Source organism: Lactuca virosa, chromosome 5 (genome assembly GCF_052849685.1).
Source record: "Lactuca virosa cultivar CGN04683 chromosome 5, Lactuca_virosa_CGN04683_v6, whole genome shotgun sequence".
Classification (NCBI taxonomy): Eukaryota; Viridiplantae; Streptophyta; class Magnoliopsida; order Asterales; family Asteraceae; genus Lactuca; species Lactuca virosa.
In genome coordinates this window covers 416,029,148-416,050,940 of record NC_136430.1, presented here as the reverse complement: position 1 = coordinate 416,050,940, position 21,793 = coordinate 416,029,148, and the positions used below count along the sequence as shown (strand labels likewise).

The 21,793-nt window shown below is 34.2% G+C and overlaps 1 long non-coding RNA gene and 1 other non-coding gene across 3 annotated transcripts; both read right to left on the bottom strand.

Moving 5' to 3' along the window:
• Window positions 1–4,178: 4,178 nt before the first annotated feature.
• LOC145112516 (uncharacterized) lies at window positions 4,179–7,963 on the bottom strand. 2 transcript variants are annotated; one of them, XR_013710536.1, is made up of 3 exons: window positions 7,831–7,963; window positions 4,929–6,689; window positions 4,179–4,853 (listed from the first exon to the last, which is right to left on the bottom strand). It is a non-coding gene; the product is annotated as an uncharacterized LOC145112516 (long non-coding RNA). The 2 variants fall into 2 exon arrangements; XR_013710535.1 differs by lacking the exon at window positions 7,831–7,963 and having other exon boundaries at window positions 4,929–7,077.
• Window positions 7,964–19,635: 11,672 nt separating this feature from the next.
• On the bottom strand, window positions 19,636–19,742 carry LOC145117973 (small nucleolar RNA R71). The gene has a single exon (XR_013712963.1). It is a non-coding gene; the product is annotated as a small nucleolar RNA R71 (small nucleolar RNA).
• Between the last annotated feature and the right edge of the window lie 2,051 nt (window positions 19,743–21,793).

The window sequence follows — 21,793 nt, the reverse complement described above, 5'->3', positions numbered from 1 at the left end:
CAGTTCAAGTAGACACAGGACCATGGCCATGTTAGTCAACTCAGGCACAACAATCGACACCAAAACTGGTGAAGAGATAAAAGGAAAGGAACGTATGGTCTTCAATTATCGAACATTGAATGACAATACGTACAAAGATCAATACTCTCTGCCAGGTATTAACACGTTGCTACACAGAATCGGGAGATCCAAGATTTATTCCAAATTTGATTTAAAATCAGGATTCCATCAAGTAGCAATGGAAGAAGCATCCATACCATGGACTGCTTTTCTGGTACCAGGAGGATTATATGAATGGCTAGTTATGCCATTTGGGCTAAAAATGCCACAGCAATCTTCCAACGAAAAATGGATCGATGTTTTAGAGGAACAGAAAATTTTATCGCAGTTTACATTGACGACATTTTGGTCTTCTCAGAAAACGAAGAGCAACATAAACACCATTTAAGGATATTGGTTCAAAAGTGCAAAGAATTTGGCCTCGTCCTCTCTCCAACAAAAATGAAGATTGCAGTAACAGAAATAGATTTCCTCGGAGCAGTCGTTGGAAGGCAGAAGCTTAAACTCCAACCACACATAATTAAGAAAATTGCTGATTTCAATGAAGAAAATATGAAGACAAAAGCAGGCCTACGATCATTCTTAGGAATTCTTAATTAAGCAAGAGGATATATCCCAAAGCTTGGTATCTTACTTGGACCCCTATATGAAAAAACAAGCCTGCATGGAGACAAAAGGCTCAAACCTTCAGATTACGAACTGATAAAGAAGATAAAGAGGCAGGTTCAAGAGTTACCAGACCTTCAAATCCCACCAAAAGAAGCCTATTTAATCCTAGAAACGGATGGATGCATGGAAGGATGGGGAGGAATTTGCAAGTGGAAGAACAAGAAAGGAGACCCAAAGTCTCAAGAACAAGTTTACGCCTATACCAGCGGGAGGTTTAAAACTATACAATCCACCATTGACGCTGAAATCAATGCCTGCATAAACACACTGGAGAAATTGAAGATCCATTACTTAGACAAGAAGGAAATAACCCTCAGAACCGATTGCCAGGCAATAATTAGTTTTTACAACAAAACTAATTCCAACAAAGCCTCAAGAGTCCGGTGGTTAAAGTTTACAGATGCAGTTACAGGAACTGGAGTACAAATCAATATCGAACATATTGATGGCAAACAAAATGTTTTAGCAGACTCCTTATCACGAATGGTAACCTTTTGTTTGCAGGATCACGAGAAGCAGCCAGAGGCCAAGATGATAATGAAAGTAGCCGAAGAAGCAATCCAGGATAAGAGAATTAGTAAAGACCAAAGGATGGAAGAACTCAAGCAAATGCAAAGCCTTTTGGAAGAATTGAAGTTACTACCAAAACCCATAATCAAAACCAAGGACCAACCGCAGGAAGTTACTTACCCTTTAGCCCAAAGATTTACTCAAGAAAGTCCTTCAACCTTAAAACCACAAAGCATGGCAAACATGAATCTGGCCCAATTTCATGAAGCCCATAAAAAGGAGAAAAATTGTAAAACCCAATGGTATGAAGCAGAAACCCATGACGATAGCGGAAGATGGGAATGGTATGGAGCACGTTTTGGAACATACTCAATACGGGCTAATAAAGTTGAAGCCCAAAGCCAAACCAAAGCCCAAGGAAAAGAAATCATAGATCAGGCAAAAAGAGCCCAAAGGCCTAACAATTCCCTGTCAATCAACTGCATAACTGAAGAAGAGGAAAAGCCCATTTTCAGAAACAACCCGGTCCATGCATACAAGCCTAAAGGAGACTGGACTGGTGAATCACAAGACACGAATAAAAAACTAGGCCCATATGAAACTCACAAATATTATCGTACGGGCCTCGGATACGTAAGGGATGACGATTCCACAGGAGACAATAACAAAGAGGAAGAATGTAACTGTACCAGTTACATTCTTGAAGATGACGGATGGGATGACGCTATACTCCATACACTAGGCCTTCTTTCGAAGAGAACCAATATACGTGGAGCCAGATACTGTCGACTCTAAAAAGCAACGTGTTCGGACCACTTTACAGCTGTTTGTCTGTTTGTTTAAATTATTATCCTACTTTGCCTGGTTTGTCAAATTTTCTCTAGAAACCTGCCCCACCTCACAGCAGTCCTGAGAATTATTGAAGCCAGCTGTGAATAAGTTTGAATAATAGGTGGACCAACTACCTTATCGTGGGTTTTCTCTATAATTGAGTTGTCCACTTAAAATCTTGTATAAATAAGTGTGTTTATTTTCCGATAGAGAGGCATCGAAAAGCATATACACTTCTCTCTCTATCTCCCTTGTAAGAATCATATTGTGTGAAATATAAGTTGGAAGTTCTTAAACCTTTTTTTTCAAGTAAGTTTTAATAAATATGTTTGAATATTCTAAGATTTAGTCTTTGTTCTTTGAATAAAAATACTTTCCTGGTAAATATTCATCGATTGAAGTTTTTGATTTATATTTCTTCAATAAAATTTCCTGCATAAAGTTTATGCAGTAATCTTTGTTTCTAGTTTCCTATTTACCTTTATATTATTGGTTAAATTATAAATAAATAAATTTGTGAAGAAATCTCTCTAGAAAGAAAATTCTAATTTTCAAAATAATTTGAAAATAAACAACATTGTATTTTTCTGAAGTCTCCGAGGGTTAAAAAAAATCTAGAGACTGTTAAAACCAATAAACTATATAAAACAATTGAGCTTCGCTATTAAGTTGTTAGTGTAGGTTTTAGTATTGTTGTATAGTTTGGGTTTTTTTTTCTTTTTAATTTCTTCTTATTTTGAAAAAACTGAATCATTTATTTAAAACCGATTTGGTTAAAACCGAACCGTTGGTTATTGGTATGTTTGTTTTTTTAACCGGTTTTTTTCCCGACTTTTCTAAAAGAACGAAACCGAACCGATTTTTTAACCAAAAAAATTGATTTTTTTAACACAATTCCACTTTCAAAAAAACCAAACCACTTATAACCAAAACCGATTTTCAATAGAAATAACCGTTTTAAAACTGGTACTTGTGCACCTCTAGATTATAATCAATGTATAGGGCCGGCCCATGACCACAGATCAGTCATAGAGGGGGAATATTTTATAGCCCTCATACCGATAGTTTGGTATTATTAGCCCCAAAGTGTTTACTCTAAATGGATCAGAAATTAAAGATACGAGATGAGACAGATAGAAGGAGCGATGATTAATCAAATTGCCATATTGATTTTGAATATTTTATTCTTTTTTGGTCTTTGATATTTAATTGTAATTGTTACATCTTATTATAACATTTAGATTGGTTTTGATATATTTGGTTCTTCTGAACAATTAGATTGGTTTTGATTTTTGAGTTGGTGCTAGTGTAGCATTGTTCTTCATAATAGTTGCTTGCTAGAGGAGTTCATAATAACATTGGTTTTGAACATAAAATTATGATTGTTTTAATCCTTTTCAACATCAGAAACCACCATTATAAATATTTATTGTGAATATGTCTTAATTGGTGCCACATTCTAGATCTGTTATGAATTGTTTGATTTGTTATAAATATAAAAATCTCCTTAGATGTGAAAACTTATAACTGTATATATTTGTATGGCTTTTATTTTTTATTTTTCAGATCATTTTCTTTTAAAAATTCAAAACTTATCTGCTCTCATAATTTGCAACCTGAATTGAGAACTTATATCAGGTTGTATCTTTCTTAGCTCGAGTAATATTTTATTCAATATATTTTCTAAAATTATAGTATGTGTTTGATACACAGTATGATATATGAGCATTGTTATTCATTTCGTTTATGGGCATTAAAAATTAATGTACCGACATTGTTATTGAAATTATGTTGAGCGCAAACTTCTATGTGGACGATAACATTTCACATTTGTATGGTAATGGTCAGAAATAAGGGTTATTGTCATTATAGCCCAACGATGTTTAGTATATTGGTTTAAAAGGTCCCTCGCGATTTTTTTTTGCCTTTTAGGGGTACGTACTTGTATTTTACCATTTTAAAAGGTCATTATACGTACTTGTATTTTACCATTTTAAAAGGTCATTATAAAAAATATGAAGGGTCACTCGGTGAAACCTTCCTAACAATCGATTTTGATATGTCACGTGGTATTTAGTAAGCATCCAACTGTTTCAAACAGAAAGGGATAATGGAATCAAACAGTTCATTAAGAAAGGATTAAAACCAAAAATATCAATTTTGTATGACATAAAATAATCAAATTCGGTGGATCATTACGAATTCCCAAGTAACGATTTACTATAAAATAAGTAAAATTATAAAGAAAAGGTAAAGATTCAACCTTGTTGCCACCATCGATGATGACCGGATGATTGCAGAGACGAAGATGCATCTCCTTCTTCGAACCACACTTGGCTGAACCGCCGCCATCAAAATCTTTTGGTAATCCGAAGGCAAGAACTTCTCCCACACGGCGTCCCATTCTACCGCAAATCGGAAAACATAACACACCAACAATAATCTACATACATCCCTAGGGCTTGTGAGTACCAACGCATTCACGATGAACCCCTCGGGCAACGATTCACAAAAATTGCCCACAAAACCGCCATGGATTTCGCTTTCGTGCTTATCTTTTTCAATCTTCAAAAACCCACCTCTCAGTTTCGCTCCCAAATCAAGAAATTGACGGCTTTTCTCGCTCCAAAAATCTGACCAATCACTTTGCACTAGCAATGAACCCCATCAAACCCACACCCCCGTCTTCACCTCGCTCCATCAAACCCGCAACTCGATTGAAGGTAAGCATCGAATTCGACAAGAACTGAAGATGGGTTTGCTCTTCCTCCAATGTAAAACGACTGCAACATAATACAGTGATGATGACAAATATGATAAAGTAGATCGAAATCAGAAATTCATTCAGATTTGGGTACCTGAAAAGCACTCCAATCGGAGCTCTCGGGAGTGTCGATGCTAGTGATGAGAAGGAGGCTGTGATCGTATCAAAAAGAAAAGGGGGTAGCTTTGTGTGATTTTAGCATAAAAACGAAGAGTGGGATAAAGAAGCAGGGGTTGACCGGCTTAGAAGAAAAAAACCCAAATGCATTATTCTTTTAAATTTTATATTTAAAAAAAAAAAGCCAAATAAGCTTTTTGTAACCGGTAAACCGTCTTAAAAAATATTGTCCATCCATTTATCAGCAGGTAAAATACAAGTACGTACCCCTAAAAGGCAAAAAAAAATTCGAGAGGGACCTTTTAAACCAATATGCTAAACATCGTTGGGCTATAATGACAATAACCCTAGAAATAAATGTAAGGGTGTCTTGTTAGGCTTTTTCGTTGCTTTTATTTTGCTTCAGGTTTTAAAGTCAATTTGGTGATTTAGGGGTTAGTACTTTATGAGGTTGGCTAAAAAGACACCACATTTTACCATATACACACTTTAATTTAATTTTGAAGTATTTTTATTTGTTTAAATTGTATTGTTTTTTAGTAAAATGACACCCTACTTTATTTTTATTGGTTTAAATTGTATTGTTTTTTAGTAAAATGACACCCTACTTTATTTGTCTCTTTTGTCATTTTTTCGCATCGTATACATTTAATTCAAACAAACATCAAAAGTAATTTATTTTTGAGTAAAATGACAAAATCATACAATTTGGTAATAAATAAATTATAACTAAAGCAGTAAAGCGATATGAAACCGACCGATCAAACCTTCCTAACTTAATTCTTTCTCGTCCCGAAAAGGCCTTTAACAAAATCATTAGTGTTAAAAATACTCCTTAGATCATATAAAATATCAAATAAATAAATAAATAAGCATTCCACAACTATCAGTTTACAAACAATTATGAACCGGACAACTTTTATAAAATTGTAAATATCTGTTAGATTGGTTCCTTATTTGAAATACAATAGACACGAATTAGAAAATAGTTTCCTTTAAGTACTTGAATATTTTAATATAACATATTTTTTTTTTCAAGATCACATTCGAAAAAGAAATCAAGTATGGGAAGGACAGGCTTAGCATTTGTTATTTATTCTCCTAAATGAACAAATAAATATACTAATACTAAAAATATAATAAAAATAAGGATGACGACACACCTGTAGTACGGTGGTACGTGGTAGACGAGGCTTTGATTTTTCAAATAAGGTTCAACAATTGAAGGTAATTACAGACTTTTTTGTTAGGTCCAAACAAAACCATTTTTTTTCAAAGTTCGTCACTTTTCCTTAAATCATCTAATCTTCTTGGGTTTCCTGTATTTTCTATTTGTGTATATCATCTCCCCCAACTTTAAGTCTTATATCGTCTATTATACATCAAAGGATAAATGCCATATCAATAAAAAAAACTACAAACACATTTTATGTTAGATAAAAAAAATAAAATGCAACTATCTAGCCGTCAATATTGATGGGGTCCATGAAAGTCTGTAATTACCTTCAATTGTTGAACCTTAAATATTGTATCACAATCTATTCTGCATTCACAATCGTCTCTATCATGTGTATGATTTCTAAATAGATTGTGATTGCCTTTATGTAATGTCCTAACATTTTCCATAACATAAATTACCTCAATATCACGATGAACTCCTACGATCTTACAATATAAACCATAAAACTTGTACAAGTCTTTTCATTTTCTTTGCTGCTACTACTAGCCAGATAGCTTCCTGGGTTGCAAATAAACGAGTGCCTCGTGGCTTAATGAGATCATCGTTTTCATACATATTGACAACAATAGTTTTTAAAACACATGCAACAAAATATATACATCCAACAATTTTACCATGCATTTCTTTTCTTTCCACAACCCGGTGACACATATTAGGGACCTAAAATATCTGGTTCATGCAAGTAACCATAAAATTCGCATCAAACTCACCTCACAGATCTCAATCCTACAAACTCACCTCACAGATCTCAATCCTACTACGAGCTCTTCCCACTTATTAGAACCCTACAAGTCCCAATAAAATTCTAAGACGATAATCTAATATTTATATTGCTTAAAATGCTCCATGATTTAGTCGCATAACCTACATAACCTGTTAAACCAACTGTATTACATTTTTTCATTTACTTTATAGTATTTTGTTCGAATAAATGATATTTACTCGACTTAATCATTTATAAACTCTTGAATCCATCAAGGTTACCATATCAATCTTTATATAAATTTCAAGTTATTAATCTTAACATCTACATCAAAATTAGCGTATTTAATAGAACCCAATTTTTTTTAATTGTAATCAAATACTACTTAAATTTAAAAATATTTACATAAGCTCGTTTAAATAGGTGTTAAATAACTTATTAATATATTAATCTACGAAATGAGTTCATCATCCATACTCCATAGAAAGCAGTATGTCTTTAGATTAGAATGAGCTCAGCCTAATATGTTCCGATTTAATCAAGTAGCTTTATTTATTTAGCCCACTATATATTAGTTGGCCCAAGATCCGCTTCAACAATCTAAACCGGGTTTTGTTTTCTTCTTAACCCGGAACGCATCTATCATAAACTGACATTTCTCTTTTCTGATTTACCAATTAATTTTACTAAGTAAATCAATACTTCCATTAATGCTTATCTTCATCTCTGTAAACAAACAGTTGCAGTAAATTTTCACAAAAACAATATGAAATTTCATCTTATCGCCAGTTTTTCATAACCCAGAATTCGAAATATTTAACTCATCAGTTAATTGGTTTATCGGTCGAATTCTACGGGATCAACTGCAATACGCAACAGGAACACTAGCATCACAAAAGATACATACTGATTAAAACCCAAAAGCATAAATTGTACCTTAATTGATGAAACAAATTGAAAGCCCTCTCCCGTTTTCACCCTCGCGGTTTTATAATACAATTCTAATGAGGTAACTGTTAATAGTTATTGTGAGAAATTATCTCCGAAAATTTCCAGGTAGACTCGTCAATCCTTACGCACGTCTTTTTTGCCCAACCACTTCAAGATTTCATATTTAAGTTGCAGCCCGCAACCAATGTTTTAAAAACCGGTTTGAACCGGCCGGTCGAACCGGTTGGACCGGAAACCGGGGAGACAACGGTTCAACTATCACCGGCTTTACGTTTATTTTTGAACCGGCCTGTTTTTAGAAAAACCCGCTTGAACCGGTCAAAATAAACCGGTTGAATCGATTAAAGCGAATAAAAACACATGAAAATTAACTATTTGCATAATAATCTTTCGTAATTTTTTTCAAATCTATTTAGTTTTCTTTAAATAAAAATATATGGTAAATGTTATAAAGTTTTTTGATGTATTTATATTCATCTAAAACTATATTTTGTTTCGGTATTATACTTTATTTTCTTTTTGACATATATGAATTGATGTAAAACACTAAAACTTATGATTATATGTTAAATATAATTAATTTGGATTGATCTACAATTTACTTATGTATATTTTTAACTAGGTGTGAGACCCATGTATTACATGAATTTTAAAAAAAAATATATATATGAAATTTTAACGATTTGAGAAGTTTGAATTTATAAGAAAAATAAGAAAAAATTTAAATTATTAAAATTAATGAGGCTTTAATAAATTGAATACTTTACATATATAAACACTTTCTAATAAATACCTTGCATATATATTACCTTACATATTAAATGTGGATATTTAATTTAATAAAATAAAAAATACAATAAAATGACAAGTGGAAAATAAAAAATTCAAAAGTTTTAGAAAATGACATTTGTCCAAATGAAGGAGAAGATGACATGTGATAAATTTTTTTTGATTTATTAGGGAGTATGTTTGAACTTGTAAACATCAAAATCATTATATATATATATATATATATATATATATATATAAAAGAAAATTAAAAAAAATGAAAATTATAGAAACCTGTTGATCCGGCGGTCGAACCGGTTGAACTGGGAACCGGTCATCGTACCAGTTCAACTAAAAAACCAGTTTTTAAAACATTGCTGCAACCACATGCCTTTCTTTTAAAAATATTTGCTATCAATCTTCCACCCAAGAGCATCCCTTGTGTGTGTATAGATGACATATTGACCGTTTACCTATTACTATGCATCTATCCACCATCCATGTGTCATTACACGATAACCAACCGGTGGATTTAAGGGGTTTTTGTGATTGCTTAAAAAAATGAATTTTTGACTTTTGGCTTTTTCAAAAAGTTAAAAATTCTAAAAGATGTTTGGCATTTGCAAAAGAACTTTTGGAAATAACTTTTTGGTAAGAAGGAATTGGTGGTTTTCCAAAAGACAAGAAAACATGACTTTTTGTGACTTTTGCCTTCTTACAAGGTAAATTACCTTCAAAAGTCAAAAAATATTTGCAAATACTTTTTAAAACTGACTTTTGACTTTTACTCCGTTAAAAGTTAAAATCAAAAAGTTCTTTTACAAAAAAAACTTTTCACCTTGAAAAGCAATCCCAAACACCCCCTTAAACTCGTATGTGTATAATTTATAAGTTGGCGTTATATTCTTTTCGTGGTCGAGTTGACCGATTTAAAAAATAAATAAATTTTACGTTATTTTATAATGTTCCACTTTCATTTGTTCTTATTATAACATTGTACTATGATTCATTATAGATTGAGATCTTCTTCGAATTTGATGCACAAATAGATATAACAACAACAAATATCATCTTTCTAGCTTACATATGCATGAAACTCAATCTCATTTAGAAAACCTTTTGTCTATCTTTTAGCGATTGAACGAGAAGTGGTTTAGGAAAAGACTTTAGAATCGAATGCGCTCGCCCAACAAGAAAGACATTGATCTTGCCAACCAAGTTAAAATAAAAAAGAAATAAGAGAACGAAAAGATAACTTCGGACAAATGTTAAAGTTAATAATATAAATCAGACGGTTTCCCCCCCACATATCTTCTATAACGCATTATCTCACTTCTAGGCTTCTGGCCACTGAGTTTGCCATGAGTGACCTATGAGATCTTTCATATTTTCTGGGTATTCCAACGACAAGGGTCTCTTTCTATCTCAACGACAATATGCATTGGAACTTCTCGAACGTGTAAACATGTAAAATTACAACCCTTGTCGTACACCGATAGGCACACAGTGTAAGTTGGACGAATCAACCCCTCTATTATCGTATCCAACTCTTTATCTCATTTAACCGATGGCCTTCAATACCTTACATTCACTCGTCAAGATTTTTCATATGCATTTCAACATATTTGCTTATATATGCATCATCCTAGAGATCCTCAACCACATGCACTCAAATACATCCTTAGATACGTTTGTGGCACTCTTGATTTCGGGCTACAACTTCACAGATCCATGCACTCAAATGCATCCTCATATATGTTTGTTTAACAAAAGAATCCTTTTCATGGGAAAATACTAATTGTAATAAAGTTAGCTTCAACAATTGATGAACTACATAGACCAAAACAAATGAAATCCATTACTAAGAAAAACATATTTAATTAGTTGATGATGATACCATTTTTCAGCACCAACACCATGCTAAGGAAATCTTTCCTCTACGACCATCAGTTTGTTTCCCTGGCATAGGCATTAATTGTGGCTCTATATTGTGGTCGAATTGTATATGGTTCCTATAAGAGCTTAATTACTTATGGGAATTTACCATGTCAAATTTAATTCTTCCCATGAATGCCCAAGAAGTGTCAAAAGGAAACTAAAGTAAACTATTGTAGATCTTTGACCTAGAAAATATTCTCCATCTAGGTTAAACAGTTTCACGTAACTTACCACTTAGGTTAAACTCCAACTTAAGCACTAAGTTTGTGGTTTCTTTTAACTATAATGTTACTTAATAGTAAATTTAATAACCAAATCAACTATAAGCCATATGGTGTGAGAAACAAATATCATTTAATAAAATCAAATTACAAATATCAACAATGAGAAGACATTATACAACGAAACCAAGAAGATAGAAATTTAGGTTAAAATATACCTAGGTTACCCAAGGCGGAATATGTGAGGATATGGAGTAGAATGTCATGACTTGTCATTTATATTAGAATCACGAAAAAAGAAGAATATGGCCATTTGTGACCTAATATTCAGTTGCTTGTAGCGAATCAAGTGATGGAGATAAGGAAAATTCAAAGGAGCCAAGTAAGGCATCAGTAGGGTTGATTTTTTACGTTTAGATAAGGAGAAAGTATGAGAAATCAATGAGTTGTTAGAAATTATATAAACAGTTCACTCCATCACTAACTATTTATTTGAAGTATACTTATTTGAATTCTGTGACAATCATAAAACCAATGTTGTGGAACTACATCAAAATACATGTATTTGTAGAAAATGGTAGAATTCCAATTTATCTTGTACCAACATGGTAAGGCTATGTGTTATACTAACATTGTTGTCCAATGGTTCCCGACGAGAATACAATGTCGGTTATGGCGCCCGCATAGAAGAGCCTCGTCGTGGTGTGGCAACACGACACCTCTCTCTCATTTCTTTCTCTTAGTTGATATTATAATTATTTTACTGCACTGTTTTTTTGTTTAATATAATGAAATATTTTAATTAACTTCAATTTTATTTAAAATATTATTATTATTATTATTTGTATTAAAAATGAAAGATGAAAGAGGAGTATAATACAGGTTGAAAGAAAGAACGAATAATTGAATGAAAAATGAGGTGACACCGATAGTTGAACAAAAATCTAGGAAAAAAAGTATAACACATGGCATAACCATTTTGAGAAACCTAAATTATTTAGAATGTCTTGGGTATTGTTGTATTATTATACTATTTGTGAGACCTGTGTACTACATGATTTTTTTTTTAAAAGTTAAATATAAAGGTCTAAGCATTTATAAGTTTGAATTTATAAGAAAAATGAGAAAAATATTAAATTATTAAAATTGAAGTGCTCATTTCTCTTTTAAATTTAAACAAATAATTTAAATAAATAAACAAAAAAATAATTGGGATTTAATTTAAGATATTTATAATTAAAAAGAAATTTGCATTAATGAAATTGATATACATTTATTACAATTATTACATTTAAATACTATGTGGAATTTAATAAATGGAAAAACTCATAAATGAAATGGAAAAAATTTAATTTAAAATAACTAAAAAATGACATGTGGCAAAATTAATGAGATGGTGACATGTGACAAAAAGATTTTTATTTATTAGAATAGATTCTACTACAAACGTATATCAGTCTAAATATGAGGAGATAACAAATTCTATTCCATATCCCTCTGAATTGGAACTACCTATGAAGTGACTGTGAAACCACTAGTGATGAATAAACATTAAGCTAGTCACATAAGTCATTACATTTACAATCTCATGCCATCATAAGGAAATGATCGAATACGTAAAAACATCTTCTCAATGCCAAAAGAATAGGCTTACATGACTCTCTTGTTTGTCTTTTTACTAGCTGGCAAATTGAAATCCTGCGTTTGATTTGAAGAGATAACTTATAAAAATTTAGTTTTGATTTGTAGTTTGGCTTTAATAATAGTTTGATATAGTATAATTTTCTAGTGTAGCGTCTTAACCAATATGTAACAAACATATACTAAAATCGTAAATTTAATGAAAAAATAAGTCAAGAGTATGTTGAAACTCAACAAGGACACACATGGAGTCAGTTATGCTCATCTCAAAGTTAAACACAATTCAGTCCAAGTGCAATTAATTCCATCAAGAGCATGACATTTTGCATCACTTCAATTCGTAAGTATATTGGTGGATATGGTAACTACGAGACTTCAAATTTGTCTATGGAAGACAAGAACTTTGCAAGGTCGCTAATCAGAGCAATCAAGACCTACACCATATTGTTAATGACTAATTACTAGTGATCTTCCGAGGCTGCAAACATTATTAGGGTATGTTATGGTGTGCATTGTAACGACCCTCATTTTTCTCATCTAATTATCTAAGGGATTATCAGGGTTTTCTAACAAAATGTGAAATTCTATAACTCAAAAACACTTTACATCCGAGGGTTAATTTTGGGTTTATAGTAAATCATAACAATAAAATGAGCAACCATGATAATACAAAGAAATAAAATTATTCTTCTATTTTGAGTCCTTGTGATACTACCTTCTCACGTACAACGGTTGCTACATGACCTATAAAAAATTAAAAATATCTACAAGAGCAGACCACATGTCTGATAAGTTATATTCTATCTATTTTCATGTTAACATATTCTTCTCAAATCTTTCTATATTTTCATACTCTAACTTTCTACTCTTTTCTTCTCATACTCTTTAACTTTAATATCTTCTCTTTATCTCATCTATCTCTTCTAGTCCTTTCTCATCCATTCTCATATCATTTGTCTCACCTCATGCCTTCTTATTTTTTCTCTTATTCACTTTATACTCTATCTTCATCTCTTCCTGAGCTCTTCTCATCCGCTATGTATTCTTTATCTTTACCTCTCTCATACTCTTCTCACTTCATCTATTTTATCTTGTTCCATTCTATCCATGTCTCTTGTATAATGTCATTCTCTCTCACCCTTACTCTTTTCTCAATCTAAAGCATACTTTATCCTCACTCTTCATCCCATCCCATCTCATCTTGCCTTCTGCCTCTCTATTCTCATTTAGACCCACCCGGTCTAACCGTCTATGATAACTTCATCTATCATCTAGGGTTACAACATCACATTAACATTACCGGATATACTCATCCGGACTTCAACCCCTTCCTTTGATCCCTCATGGACCCCTAGTCATTCTTCTTCGCTTGAATCCCTCACAGATTCCTTACTCTTAATCCCATACGAATTATATCTATGTTCTTTTAAAGAAATCTCTTACCTTGTTCCACTCATGGAACCCTTACTCTATATTTTCTAAACACCACAAGTTCATTCCCACATGAATCATCTATCTACATTAGGAATCATAACCTCATTCTCGAAGGAATCATAACCTCGTTCCGGAAGGAATCATAATCTCATTCCCATAGGAATCATACTCTTATTCTTGACGAAATCTCTATCTCATTCCCAAAGGAATCATCTTTCTACACTTCTCTAAATCTTTCATGTGACATATCACATGGCACTTGTCCCATGGACATTTTATCTCTTTATCTCCTCAAGAGATCTCCTACTGCTTATCTAGTACTTCACTTATTAATTAATTAGTATCGATATTCTTCTTATAGACATATGTATTCTACCCAACACTATTAACATCTACACATACATACATACTCTATCTGAAACACCTACTTTCAGGTATTTCTCTTGAGATCCAACATTTCTAATTTTTGTAGGTTTTAGTGAATCTTAGCTGACCACGACGTAGTGATGGAGCTCACCACAACGTGGTTGTGCCCATAAAAAGGAATGCACATTTTTAATGACCATGGCATGGTCATGTATTGGCCAAGGTGTGGTGACGGTTGGGTGCAAAACACTAAGTTCGGGCCTTAAGCCTTACTTAATAAACATTATGAGGGTTTGCTCTCAACTCTAGCCTCCATACCTTTGAGAGAAACCCTAATGTGTGTGTTTGTGTGTTCTTGGTGTTTGAGTGTGTGTTCTTGGCTTTTCAAGGATTAAGAAGGAAGAAGAAGGTGATTCAAGGTAGTGGTGGGATATGTTTTCTTAAGGGTTGCTTCTACAACCATCCTTAGAATCCAGAAGGTATAAAGTTCATATATTTTCATCTTATGAGTTTATTATTATATGTTTGAGTCCTTTCTTGGTTGTTGGAAATGAATCCTATGAGTTTGAAGCAACTCCATCACCTTGGATGAGATTCATGTTAGTTTTTTGACCTTATAGTCTCATAAAGTTTGCATCTTGATCAAGAATCAACCATGCATGGATCTATTAGGTCATTTGGTCCCTTTTTGTGTTAGTATTTTAGAACTAGGATTCTAGAGGTTAGGAAAGGGATAAAGTTGGAAACCTTATCCATATATGGCATTAATCGATCCAGATATGAGATTTGGAGCGCTAGAAATAAGGGTTAATAGCTTAATGGATTAAGTTGAGCAACACGTTACCACGACGTGACAATGCTACTGCCACGTCATGGTAGTGAGGGACTTCCTGACCATTTTGGTGTTTAGTCACCATGTTGTGGCCATGGTGTTGGCCACGACATGGTGACTCGGATGTTGACTTTGACTTTTGACCAAGTTTGACCTTAAGTCAAACTTTAGGGTTAACTCATAGATTGATAATTGACCACTGTAAAATGTCTATGTGGGTGTTGTACCGGTTTCTATTACGTGTGACAAGTTATAGGGATATCTGTTTTCGTCTGTGAGGTGAGTTTCCTCACTATACTATATATTGCAGTATGTGTCCTAGTGTGCTAGGATGTGGTTAGACTGTTGTATATTGTAAGACATGTAGACTTGTAAATTGTTACATGTAATGTTGAATTGTCTGATTAATCGTATTATACATATGTATACATATTTATGAAGGGACGAGGCATCCAACTTTGTGCGAATGGCCAATAGTACGGGAGGTACAACTTTCGGCTGGGGGCCAATAAGGGGGTGAGTTGATGACAAGACCAATATTGAGTGATGTGAGTCTAGACATTCACATCGGTTGGGTTGATAGCAAGATCAGCTAAACTGTTGTGAGTCTATACATCCATTGGGTTGGTGTGGACCCGGTTGCATGTATGTTTATGTGTATATTATTATATATGGTATTTTGGGGAACTCACTAATCTTTGGCTTACTGTTATGGATTAAAATGGTTCAGGTACTTCAGATGATCGTGAGAAGGTGAAGGCTTAACTGTACACATTCATCAACACCTTTTGTGATTTCGCATTTGTTATGACACTCTGGTTTTTGGACGACTTTAGTTTTGAACATACAAGATTTATTTGACTTGGGTTTTATGAAAATGATGTTTATTCTTAATTAAAAATGAAAATTTTGTTGTGAAAAAAATGGGACGTTAAAAGTTTGTATCAGAGCCCTGGTTTGAGGGATTTGGATGAACGCTTGTATGATTCGAAACCCAAAATAAGGATCTGAGAGTTTTTTTCAAACATTTTTTAAAAGAATAACTGTAAAAAGGGAAGATGCGATGTGTACAGTCAACTGAAGCTCGAGGAAAGTGATCTCCCAAAACATCCATACTTGTTATATAACTGTTGATATGTGAATTGTTAGAGATGCATGCTAAATGATAGCTTAAGGATCCCCTCATGAATTGCATGATATAATTACATGATTATGTGATGCCTTGTAGACTGGGAGATTGTTTTTTTTTGCATTACTAGATGTCTAAAATGAATTCGTTAATTGTTAAGTGTATACTATATAGTAATACATAATTAAGATTTTATAGCCCTAAAATGGTTGGTTTAGCCTTGTTTCATGTTCCTTATTTGGTTGTGGATTTGGGGTAGAATCATTTATTCGACCATCTATCGAATCTTGGATTATGTACGACTTGTATACGTAAAGCAATCAACAAGGTTAGTGGAGATTTCTAGCGATGCAGAAGCGTGACTGAGGAGTATCTAGGAGCTTAGAGGTGGTTCTTCGGTGCATGTAGGTGTGTGTTTGTATGTTAATGCACATAGTGTGGTTTATTTTAGTGACTTAGAAGTTTGGGATGCATTCAGAGTCAAATATAGATAGGTGTGGAAGGCAGTATGGGCTCGTACTACTGAAAGCACATGATCAGTATGAGAATCAGGGAAAGTCCCAAGGCTACTAAGGAACTAGTTGGTGAGTGCATAGTGTGTATGGGCATTATGGCCCGATATTTGATCTTTTTCCGTTGTTTGTTTTAGAATGGTGACTAACAGAGGTTCAGGCGCTACTAGCGATCCAGAGAGGGCAGGTACAAGTAAAGAGGATATACGTGGGATCATTGTCGCCGAGGTGGCTTCCGCGATCAGAGAGGCGATTCCAGAGGTGTTTTGGGTCTATCAGTATCACATTGAGTATGTTCCACTTATGGAGAGAGAGAGCGATTGGCTTAGGAGTACGTATCACTCAAGTAGACGACATAGTTGGTGACTGAGATCACCAAGATGTTTCATGAGAGAGCCCTATTTTGTCCTGAGTACGCATCTTCGGAGCAGGTGCAAATGTCCTGTTACTTGAGTATGCTCAAGAGTGAGATAAGGGAGTTTGTGGAGAACACCTAGTACTGGACGTTGGCTGAGTTGTAGTCCAATGCTAAGAAGAGAGTGATATTGCCATATTTATACACATTTTAGGCAATATTTTAATACATTTTTATTAATATTTTGGTTAATTGCAAAGATATATGATACTTATTAGATTAAATTGTATTTTGTAGCTAAAAAGAACACTCTTGAAGAATAAGGTCTGAAATTGACAAGAATGGGAACGTTGGAGGATTGAAGATTAAAATAAGGAAATTCCAGCTGAAAAGCCAAGCTCACAACGTGAGGGATCAAATCTCACGACCTGCGAATCAAGTTCTAGAAGATCAGCATACGGGATCTAATTTCCTTGGAAGATAAGGATTACTACCGAGCTCACGACGTGAGCCATCAAGTCTCACGATGTGAGCAACATATTTACCAGAACTATAAATATCCCTTCATTCTCACGGCTTTGAGATGCTTTTGGAGAGTTTTCTGGAGGAAAGGTATTCTGAGAAACCGATTTTGGAGTCCAGAAAGTGCACAAAGCATCCTTTTGAAGGATATTAGCTTGGAGATCAAGAAATTGAAGAGCACATTCATTACATTGGTTTGTTTACTTTAATCATGTCAATTTATGTGGAGATTTTGTCTATGTTTTCATCCATGAGTAGCTGAATTTAGTGTCTTTCGTTTAGCTAGATGAAGCTTTGACTCTATGGTTTAGTTTATCAAATTATGGATTTTTATAGTTGGTTTTGAGCTTGTGTTTGATTTTGATTACCTAGCATGTTAATATTGGATACTTTGATTGCTTGAATTCAGGTTTTGTGTAGCATAGTGACCATTAAATTACATGAACTTGATACCTAGTAGTTTAGTGGCTATTAAATTGCTAGAGCTACGATCGACCAAATCTTAGATAAGTGATAAAAGTAACTAATTTAAATGTGCTGGAGAACATAAATTATGACTATAATTGTGTTTATTTAGATAAATCTTACATAGCTTATCTATATCCAATAACTGATTTTGTGTTTGCTTGTGTATGACCATACATAGTTTTACATGAATTAGTGAAAACATTAGTAAATTTAGACTTAAATTTCTAAAAACATAATATTTGATAACCAACCTTAATAATCCAATTATTAGTAGCTAAGCATAGAGGACAAGTGGATTCGAACTAAACAGATGTGTTTTTAGAATACTGATTAAAACTATTAGTTAATTACTTAAGTTTGTGTGAACTTGTAAAATCAGATAAAAACCATTTAAACTTTTTCTTGCTTTTAGGTTAATTTTTAGTAATTAAATTAGTTAATTAAATTCATTCCCTATGTTCGATACCCGACTGTTAGTGTTATATTATTTGCGAGAAGGTACACTTCCTTAAATCGTAATAGTTAGTTAGATAGTTGGTAAAACTAATAGGTGTAGTAATATTATGTATCAAGTTTTTGGTGCCGTTGCCGGGGAACAGCTAATTTAGTTTTTGATTTAATTGTTTTAGGTTAATCGATCCTTTTTGTGGGGTTAAACCTGCAAAAAGTTAATTTTTAGCATTAGTTTTTTTTTTGAATTACTGAACTCACTACATGAGCTCTTAAAGCTCAAGACGTGAACAAGCTCAAGACGTGAACTCAGCTATTTCACATTTTTAGTTCGATTTTGCTTTCTTTTTAGTTTATTTGGTTCACCACGAGGTGTTATCATTACCACGTCGTGGTGAACGATCAGTAGGAATTTTTAATTACTTTTTATTCGTTTTTACGTTTTTATTTTTGTTTGTGTTGTAGAAGTTTATGACCCGTAGATCCAATACACCTTTGACACCACCACTTGAAGATCCAGAGTCAGATTTTCATAAAAAGAAGGACAAGGACGAAGGAGAATCACACACACCAAATAAATCACCATTCAAGGATCTAAAATCAGTTTTTCGTAAAAAAGAAGGGAAAGCACGTAGGAGAATCAAGCAACCCCCCCCCCCCCCCCGAAATACGAAGGCACTTTAGAAGGAATTGAGAACAATCATAATAAAAAGGAGGCTGGTTACAAAACAAACGAAAGTAGCGAACCCGAAAGCGAGCCAGGAAACAACATGGCTGACATTGCTAACATTTCGATGGAAACATACAAGAAGAGAATTCGAGAGGAAACCGGTCCAGGTTTAGTGCAATCCGCAATTCCCGCTACCTCCACATTCGAGCTTAAATGACATATTCTTTCCGCACTTAAGGATGTTCCATTTTCCGGGAAATATCATGAGGATTCTTACAAACACCTTGATGAAGTAAATGACATTGCAGATTACTTCAACATCCCGAATGTTCCACACGAGACGGTGTTATTGAGAATGCTTCCAGTCACTTTCAGAGGAGCTGCTAAAGACTGGTTAAAAGCACTTCCACCTGGTACAATCACTACGTGGGCACAAATGCGTGAACAATTCTTAGAGAAATTTTTCCCACCATCAAAAGTGTCCAAACTCAAGAAGGCAATAGCTAATTTTGAGCAACAACCAGGTGAGTCACTTTATGAAGCATGGGAGCCCTACAAGGGATTGCTTCGATATTGCCCCCAAAATGATCGTAATGTGCAACAAGAAGTCTCAATCTTCTACGATGGGGTAAATGTGATGACAAGGCAACTCCTTGATTCTCAAGGACCTTTAATGAAGAAAAATCCCACTGAAATTAAGGAGCTAATCGAAGAATTTTGTAATCATTCGCGTGAGTATCACAACTCTCAAAATGACGGAGCGAAGGGAATTGGGAGTGGCATTTAAGAAGACATGGCGGCTGTTTTGGTTGTGTTGAATAATATGGATCGAAGAACGACAAAGATGGATTAATCCATACATGCCATACGTGTGGGTTGTGAAAAGTGCAATGGTCCACATTTGACAAAAGATTGCCATCTAGACGAAAACGAGAATAGGAAAGCTCAAGTGTGCTACTCAAGTGGAGACCGATATGATGAAGATTGGAGGAAGTCGAAGAAGGAATGGTTGCCTTATGATGAATACAAAAAGCAAAAAGACAAGAAATTTAGGCAAACAGGCCTGGACTTTTACCAAAAAGAGAAAGCACAACCTGAAAAGAAAGTTGATTTTGAGTCCATACTTACTAGGTTCATGGAGGCTTCGGAAAAATGTCATTATGAAACCGATGCAACAATAAGAGATCAACAAGCTCTAATGAGAGATCAACCAGATTTACTTAGAAATCATCAAGCATCAATTTAAAATATTGAAGCTCAACTTGGTCAATTAACTTGAGCTATGCCAAAATTTCCCTTATATCTGCTAACCATGCTCAAATTATAAGCCACATCAGGTCGAGTACAGGTCATATCATACATGATCGATCCTATAGCCGATGCATGTGGGACTCGACTCATCGCATCTATTTCCTTGTCACTACTGGGACATTGAGCCTTACTAAATTTACCAGTATGATGCATGGGTTAATCCCCTTTATTGGAATTCTCCATATTGAATTATTTCAATATTTTATCCAAATAAGTACTCTGGATAAGCCCAAGCAAATGTTCCTGCCTATCTCTATAAATTATTATTCCGAGAATGTATGTTGCCTCTCCTAGATCATTCATAGCGAAACATTTCCCAGGCAAAGAATTCACCTCTTGCAAAGTTGGAACATTATTTCCTATAAGGAGTATGTCATCAACATACAAAAATAGAGAGGTCACTACACTCCCACTAGCTTTGACATATACGCAAGACTCTTCCTCACTTCTACAAAATCCAAACTCTTTGACCTTTTCAAGGAAGCAAATATTCCAGCTACGAGGTGCTTGTTTGACTCCATATATGGATTTCTCAAGCTTGCACACCTTATTAGGGAACTTGGCATGTTCAAAACCTTCTAGTTGAGCCATGTAAACATCCTCAATCAGTTTCCCATTAAAGAAAGCAATTTTAACATCCATTTTCCATACTTCATAGTCATCATAAGCAGTTATGGCAAGCATTACCCTAATCGACTTAATCTTGGCAACTGGTGAAAAGGTATCATCATAGTCAACCCCTTGCGTTTAAGTAAAGCCCTTTGCAACCACCCTTTCCTTGAAGGTTTGTACATTACCATCCATGGTTGTCTTCTTCTTGAAGATCCATTTACACCCTAGTGTCTTTTGGCCATGTGTGTGATCAACCAAAGTCGATACTTGGTTATCATACACGGATTGGATCTCACTATCCATCATCTCTTTCCATCTTACAGCCACAAGGCCTGCCATTGCTTCCTTGTAATTAGCTGGCTCATCCACAATTACCAGTGTACTATAACTGATAAACGTGTCCGCATCCATTTTTATATGAAAACCATTGAACGAGGGTAGCATGCTAACTCTACTGGATCGACGAAGGGGTAACAAATTGTCAATGGGCTCAACAAGCTCATCCTCAGGTTGAGAGCTAGCTTCTTCTAATGTTCCTTCATTGGATGACTCTTGAATTTCTTCAAGATTAATTGTACTCCCAATGTCCTATTTGAATTTATTCATTGTTAGGACATAAATTTGTGGTTTATACTTTGCTTTTCAAGGCTTTTATAGTTCTCTGTTTTGGACCGAAATCTCCATGTTTTCGGTGGTGTTTGGACCGAAATCACCATGTG